General features: G+C 37.1%; 1 long non-coding RNA gene across 1 annotated transcript; it reads right to left on the minus strand.

The window, feature by feature from the left end:
* Nucleotides 1-3,592: 3,592 nt before the first annotated feature.
* Nucleotides 3,593-5,282, minus strand: LOC144229417 (uncharacterized). Its single transcript, XR_013334486.1, has 2 exons — nucleotides 5,221-5,282; nucleotides 3,593-3,954 (listed from the first exon to the last, which is right to left on the minus strand). It is a non-coding gene; the product is annotated as an uncharacterized LOC144229417 (long non-coding RNA).
* Nucleotides 5,283-8,450: the final 3,168 nt, after the last annotated feature.

Here is an 8,450-nt window from a genome sequence, read left to right on the forward strand (position 1 = left end):
AAGAAGAAGAAGAAGAAGAAAGAAGAAGAAGAAGAAGAAAAGAAGAAGAAGAAAGAAAAAGAAGAAGAAGAAGAAGAAAAAGAAAGAAGAAGAAGAAGAAGAAGAAGAAATTTGTGTTCCATGTGAGTGCTTGCCAGAGTGTGACCTTAGTAGAGACAATCTTAATAATCAAGTGGATAGGTGATCTATTCCATTGATACAGGTTAACATTTTTCACCATTCACCCCTATCATCACCCAGTAGGCTCATGAACAAAGTGACCATGATGACAGATATGGTAGTTATACGTGGACTCAGAACTGTGGACTTTCAGTCACCAAGGCCTATGTGGCTTCTAGTCACCAAGGACGACTGCTAATTGTCCAGTCTACCAGCAGCAGAGACCAACACTGAGTCCCTGATATGGTATCATTACCCAAGGTGATCAGCCAGCTATTTGATGGGATATTGAGTATATCGGACCCCTTCCACCATGGAAGGGACAGTGCTTTGTTCTTACTGGAATAGACACTTACTATGGATGTGGATTTGCCTTCCCTGAATGCAATGCTTTTGCCAAATCTACTAACTGTGTGGTCTTACAGAATGCTTATCCATTATCATGGTATTCCATACAACATTGCTTCTGATCTTAGAACTTCCTTCACAGCAAAAAGAAGTGTGGCAATTGACCATTTTCATGGAATTCACTGGTCTTACAATGTTTCTCATCATCCTGAAACAGCTGGGTTGATAGAACTATAGAATGACCTTTTGAAAACTCAGTTACAGTGCCAGCCAAGTAGGAATAGCTTGCAGGGCTGGGCAATGTTGTCCAGAAGGCTGTGTTTGTTCTGCATTAGCATCAAAATACATGGTATTCTTTCTCTTGCATTCAGGATTCATGGGGTCCAGGAATCAAGGGGTGGTAATGGGAATGGCATCATTCACTATTACCTTTAGTGAACCATTAGCAAAAATCCCCTTGAACTTATGTTCCACTGCCTAAAGGTTTTAGTTCTAGAGGGAGAAATTTATCCACAGAAAACACCATAATGATTCTACTGAATAGGAAGTTAAGAGAAAATACAGAATAGGTAGTAGAAGAAGGCAGTTTCACTACATATATTAAGTATTTTATATTTTATGAGTTATATTTCTCTGTAGAACTTTGACTAATAGAGTATGTTTTTTGTGGAAGTCTTAGATTACATCATAAACTTTTTTATGGCAGGGCTTACATCATATAGCTCTTTGTTCCTCTATCTCTTTGCTCAGTTTCCTACAATAAATATGGGCTGAGAGGATTTGTTGATACTGATTCTATGTCATATTTTTAAAATTATTGAATGGAGAACATCTCAGAATTTAACTTTATAGTATTGCTCTGTATTTGTTCAATATGTAGTGTCAATAGACTTTGTAAGCTTCCTTAAGCACATTAGAGGTAAATATTTACATTCTAGACCACTGATTTGCTGGTGGAAAAATCATATCTATTCAATAAAGCCAGGAATTTCATTAGGCAATTTTCTCTTAGTTTAATTCTAGTCACATTATTACTTGAAAGTGACAGAGCAGACACTTCATTAGAAACAGCCTGCCAATATTAAATATGTTACTAATTTGGAATGCCTTCTCTCAGGCCATATTAACGAGTTTTGTTGAAAAATCGAAATGCATATGATGCTCATAGAACTGCTGCTATAGGATATTTAACTTTTTTTTTTGTCCTTTTGGAGGTCATTGCCATGCTTTAGGCATTTTACAGGTCGAATTCTGTTTTGAAAATTTAAAAAATGAGGTGCATTGGCATTCATAGCTGTAATGAACAAAATAAGGCAAATGAATCGCGACTTGTCTTAGTGCACTGAAGTATTTATGCCCTTTGGAAGTCTCAGCTGAAGTGCTGCTTTTCCTCCCCTTGAATTTTCATAAAATGAAAGAGAGAGAAGAAGGAAGGAAGGAAGGAAGGACGGAAGGAAGGACGGAAGGGAACACAATAGGGTATTTAGAATATTTTTTCATGTATTAAAGAAGCCAAAGACACCTCAGAGGACATGTGGATGTCCCATGATTTTATTTTCTGCCCTGAGGAATTCTGTTGCCTTTGCAGCAGAACTGGCAGTGGCAGATGCCTCTCTCTTTGCAGAGGCCATCTGCAGTAAGGGAGAACATTCTGAGATGATTTCCCAGTTATAGTGTGGCCAACAGAGAGTTTATGACAAAAGGGTGGTTCTGTCACGCATGGCTTGGAACATGACAATGGCAATTGTTCTTATGATGATTATAAACTATTTTTGCTGGCTCTGAATGGTCCAGCCAACTGGGGAAGGATTTTCAGACTTGGACTCTGTCCACTTTCCCACTGTGTGGAAAAGCAGTTCACTTTCTTGTTCTCTTTCTGTTCTGTCCTGGCAGCCTATAAAATTGAAACTATTAAGCCTCATGGGTTAGTCAGTGCTTCCAGTTGAGTTTGGGGAAGAAACCAGGAAGCAGGAAACTGACTTCCTAAGCAGATTTAAAGAGGTGGGAGGAGCACCCTTAACAGATGGCAGTTTAACTCGCGGAAAAATCAATTGTTGCTTTTCATTTCTAGCAGCTATTGAGAAAAGCTGGATGAACGGTTCACAGAGTAACCTGAATAAAATGCGACTGAGTGTAGAAAGAGGGAACAAGGACCCTCTGAGCCACGTCAGATCAGAGGGTGTTTGAGGATGGGTTAGCTTTGGAACACTTCACATTTGTGACGTGAGCTATTCTGCCCACCTCTAGCCTCACAGTGAGCATATCCAACATTCTTGGAGCTCTCCTATGCAAAGTAAAAATGAGAGCTGGCTTTCCCATGACATGCCCTGTTATTTCTTATTTTTCATTAACCTGGGGCCTGAGAACACAGAGAGAGGAAAGAAAATAATGAAGTTAAGCTAATTTTTGGTGGTTCTGAAGTTCTTGTTAAAACTCCGACACTTCTGCATGAGTAGTGACTGCTTAAAACAATTATTTCAAGTAGTAGCCTTGCTTCTCCCTACTGAGCTCACTTGCTGAATGAATACCTCATTCTGGGTCAGAATTTTCTGAATGAATGAATGCCAAAGGAAGAACAAATGAAAGAAGTACACGAATACAATGCCCTTGCTGGAGCCTTGAAGTCGTTAGCTTGCGATGCCATATTAAACAGGCAAGGAGGAAGAAGAAAGCTTTCTGTTTGATGACCTTTTGAAACTCACTAGTGTGCAGTATGTTTTCATCACATTGAAAGCATCTGACAATCGAAACGTGATATGCAGTTTCTTTCTTTCTTTCTCTCTTTTTAATTGAACAGTTGAAGTATATCATTCTGTTGTGTCCTGACCTTGAGTAGAATACACTTGGAGTACTTTTAAAGCCAGAACAGATAGAGGGCCTTCAGCTAAACTGGGTGACACTGATGTTTTTAGTCTCCTGCTGAAACTTATTCGCAGTAAGCTAGGAAGAGACAACTATAAAAAATTAAAAATGTATTTGTCCTAATAAAATATGGATGATTGAATACAGCAGAAACTGTAATGTGTAGTCAAACTCTCTTTTAAAAATATTAACTGAAATTAAGACAAATACAGAATTAGTTGCATCAGGTTCAAAGATTTATGTCTCACTCTGAGCCATTGACAAACTCATTCATAATTCATTTTCACTGAACAGCAGGCTAATTCAAAGTTTCTAATGGGACTCATCCCGAGTTTTGATGATAGAAGTGCAGAGGTGAAGACAACTCTTAGACCTCGTATATCCTGTTCTTCTTGAGGCACCAAAGGTCAACTACATGGCCTATGGCATGAAGCAGCCTGCTGAGAGCTTCACTGTGATATTTAAGGTCAGAGAATTTAAGGATTTGTGTGTGTGTGCATGTGTATATAAGAAAACAAACATGCATCTCTTGAGGTAAACTTGGTTTTTTTAGAATCTTAGATAACTTCTGATTAAATTTCACACCTGTAAAAAGCCAAACACACAAAATTTTATGTAACTAAGAGCTTTTCCAGATAATAATAGGAACCCATATGTCATAACTTCTCACTTACTTTTAATATTTTGTAAAAGCCTTTATATAAACAAGTCACTGAAATATGATTTACATTTTCAAACAATTCCTCTCACACAGTTCCTCTTAACTGATAAAAAACATTTTGAATTGTACAATGTAGCATATCTATTTCTTGAGCTAATGTGCTCTATCCTTGACGAAAAGCATGGTTGGGACTTGAATGCCAAAGATAAGCAGAGTGCTTACTGATCTTCAGTACTGTCTAAAAGTTCTAAAATATGACAAATTTGACTTTTGCTTAAAAAGATGGATGTAACTGACTTACATATGCCAACATCTTTGTCCTTTACAAGTATCAAATGGAATACTAATAACTCTTCTACTGGGGAAATTATCCAAATTATCCCAGTATTGCATAGCTGGATTGATTGATTATCAGATTCACCTCTTTGAGTCTTCATTTTCTCATCTGTAATGTGGGACTACTAATAGTAAAACCTGAGAATTAAATAACGCAGGTGAAGCACTTAGCCCAGTGCCTGAGAAATAGTACATGTTCCTGGTCATGGTTGTCTTCCTGTCCTTTCTGTATTTATTTTATTTTAGCTTTAACATCCTCATTAAAGCAAGTGATAGTTTTGATACTGGCGCTATCCTATTTTCATGCTGAAGAAAGCTGTGTGTGCAGTGTGTTGTTCTTCAGAGCACTCATTCATTCAAAGATACTGTTTCATGTGATGCCTGTTCTAGAAGATGCTGGGGGAAGCATGAAAGAGAGTGTCTCTACATAAAAATGCATAAGGAAATTTCCATGGAGGAAATAATGTGTTAGCAAGTTTTAGTAGACCATTAGCAGCTGCAAAAAGTTAGATAAAAAGGTAGAAAAGATAGTTTGGGGCAGATGGAACGTGTGGACAGACTGGGACTTTACGGACTAGAATTATGGAGTGGAGTTGGTAAGTAATTTCCAAGGAGAGAGAAGAGGGAGATGTGAGTGGTAGAAGATAATGTTATACATGTATTTATGGGCTGGAAGACCATAAAGAATTTCAGTACACGGGTACATCACGGAGAGCTCTTGAAGGATTTTTAAAATGTGATATGACAACACAACCATGTTCATGATTTAGAGTGGCTGCTAGATTGAGAAGGGTAGCTGTAAGTACGGAAGCAGTTACTGCAGAGACTCATGTAAGAAATGATGGGATACTTACTTCATGCCAGAGAGGTGGGGATAAACGGGAGAGGTATGAACCAGAGTTCACAGGAATTTGTGACTTTCCAATGGTGTGACACAGTAGGGAGAAAGGCTTCGGTGCCTGGACAGATTGTGACATGTCTGAGGTGACAAAAAGGGATGTAAAGCAAGTTGCAGCTGAAAGTGGTTTATTTTGGATAGGCTGGATTTGACGTGACTAAAGGATATTCATACAAAGATTTCCATTAACCATTCTCTGGGACACAGGATTTCTGAAGGTGTACATACAAATAAGGCTATATGCTAGTGCACAGGTTTGTGTAAAAACATATGTACATACCTTAATTGTCAAAAGCATTTAACTGAAACGACTTGTAAGCCCTGCAGCATAGATTTATTGTCTTGTGTGTTAAAAATACTAAATCTATTAATGGTCTTGCTAAATCGCTGAAATCTCTAGAAACTCAGTGACTTCCAAAAGGAATGGTCTTTTGCTCAAACAACTAATCTGGACATAATTGTGATCAAGCCAAATAAGATAAAGAGATATTAAAATAAAGAGGCATTTTATATGATTTATTTGATAAAACCTAATCATATTAGGTCAGTTGCTATATAACAAGAATGTTTAGCATTCCAGTAAAATAATACCTCTGCCTCCCTTAAGAGTAATTCCCAGATTTAAATGGAAGTATAAATATTCTTTAATCTGGAAGCAAAACTTCTAGCTAAGCTTCAGGCCAATTTCTTATTCTGGATTTGTTTAGCTGGGGACTAATCATCTTTTTTATTTCTAAAAATTTATAAAAGCCATCTTTCAGTTAAGGTGGATTTATGCTGTATGTTTTTGTACAATGTCTTTTTGACTTCAGGTCAAATAAAGAGATACATATATATTTTGTGACACATGATCTTCCATTAATGTTACACACTGTATTATCTGTTACCACGCCTGATTCCTTCAATAGCCACAGATCCTTAAGATCCTATGCTTACCTAAAGGACCTGAATATGCTTGACTCACAGAATCTTAGATTTTTATGGACCACAGAGTTCCTCCCATACCATGGGAGATGGGCGGTCTCTCAGCCCATGCGTCTTTCAGGGAAGAGACTTGAACAAGTTATTTTTATAAATTCACATGTTTATAAATGTCCACCCTCCCTCTGCTGCCAACTCTGTGCTCTTTCTTCTATTACTGAGACAACTCTATGAACAAAAGAACTTTAAGAGGATCTTGACATATGTTTTAATCAGGAGCCTTGCTCTTTCCACTTAAGGCCTTGGTTTAGAACCTTAAAAATAGGCTATGACAAGGCTGCTTTGTATTCCTGGGCCACTCACCATAAATCCTGGAATTACAGAGATTTTTAATCCAGGTACAGTAAAATGTTTTGTCATGATACCATACCTATCATGTATCTCTCCCTCTCATCTATTTCTCTCTCATCTCTCTCTTTCTCTCCTCTGCACCCCCTCTCTATTTATATCTACCTATCTATCATCTATGTATGTATGCATGTATGTATGTATCTATCTACCTATCTATTATCTATCTACCTATCTATTATTATATCTACCTATCTATTATCTATCTACCTATCTATCATCTATGTATGTATGCATGTATGTATGTATCTATCACCTAGCATCTATTTCTCTATCATATCTACTATCTGTTATCTATCTATCTATCTATCATCTATCTATCTATCCCGAGCTCATCTCCCTCCTTCTCTCACAGAGACCTATAATTTAACTAATGTAAAGAATAGTAACATTTGGAGGCAGTAGTCTAACATGACTAGCTGGTAAGGAACAGAAAAATAATTATTGAGATATTGGGTTAATTAAGGAATATTCCTTCTCTAGGAAATAATGACAAATTCCTACTTTGGACACAGAAAACGTAAGCTTTTTCTCTCATTCATTATAACTTGTTGGTATATAAGGCTTCCTTAATGTTCAATATGAAGTCTGTGAAGCATCCGTTCTCTGTGTTGTTCACCTGTTTTCTCTAAAAGCTTTGTGTCGTAGCATGTGCTCAGTAAGTGGTCAGAGGTGTATAGCAAGAAATATGTATTTCTCATGGATCTAGATCAGATAAGGATAGGACATGTGGGACCTCTCCCATGCTTAGGAATTGCTCCATCTAGGCTGGCCTTAGTAAGGGTGACTGAGGAAACTGAGTTCCACAACACGTGCCTCTCGTCAGCAGGATGGGACTGGGCTGAACTGGGTCTGTTCTTTGGCAAAAGCAGAAGCACGAAAGAAGGGACAAGCTGTCCCTCCGAGCACATTTCAAGTGGCATATATACACAATGGCTAATTATGGACAGAGTGAGGCATAACTAATAGATGGAAGCCTATGAAATAGTCTCAGAAGACACATTGTTTGGGGGAAATTTTGGGATCATTTGACTGCATGATTCTATTCTTTACATTTTATGAAGAATATATTACATTGGTTATTTTGTGTACATGGAAATACTTGCCATTAAAACATATATTTAGCTTAGTAAATTTCACTACTACAATTGCATGTATGATATAATTGGTTAACTTGGGAAATGAAAATCAGTAACATTTTTATTCTAATCACTTATAGGAGTTTTGAACATCATCTTTTATGAAATAGCAAAAATTACATATATCTGTATGTACTATTAAAAACCATACTTTGTTAAGGTTATCAGAACATATAGAAATAACATATTTGGTATTGCTATTTGTTTAAATCAACATACTACACTAAATCTGGCCTTCGACTGTTATAACACTTATCTGTCATAAAACGGCTTGCTCATTTCTTCTCCCAGAAAAATAGTAATTCTGGGTAACAATGTTTCTTAAAAGTCATTTTCTTTTTATGGAAATAATAGGTAGAAATTTTTACTTGAAACTACTTTGGATTTTGATTTTCTTAAAGATGCTGCTACTTTAGCCTAACACTTTCCTTGTCAAAATACAGTCATCTGACAGCTTAACAGGGATGTTATATAATGACCAGTGACCACACTGTATGCAAATGGGTTTTAGTACTTAAACGGGAGACACGAGTTTGGATCATCTGCTGTTAAGAGTCTGATTCTGCTTCTGAGATAAGCTCCAGCAAACATACAAGTATCCATGTCACCACCCCTAAGTGAGGCAGGGTTTGTGCTCAGTGTCTCTAGCACACAGTCTTTCTCTCATTTCTCATAATCACAATTCTGCCATAATAATTGACAGTGAATGTCATCAAGG

The sequence above is a fragment of the Crocuta crocuta genome, unplaced genomic scaffold (assembly GCF_008692635.1).
Source record: "Crocuta crocuta isolate KB4526 unplaced genomic scaffold, BGI_CrCroc_1.0 scaffold422, whole genome shotgun sequence".
Taxonomy (NCBI): Eukaryota; Metazoa; Chordata; class Mammalia; order Carnivora; family Hyaenidae; genus Crocuta; species Crocuta crocuta.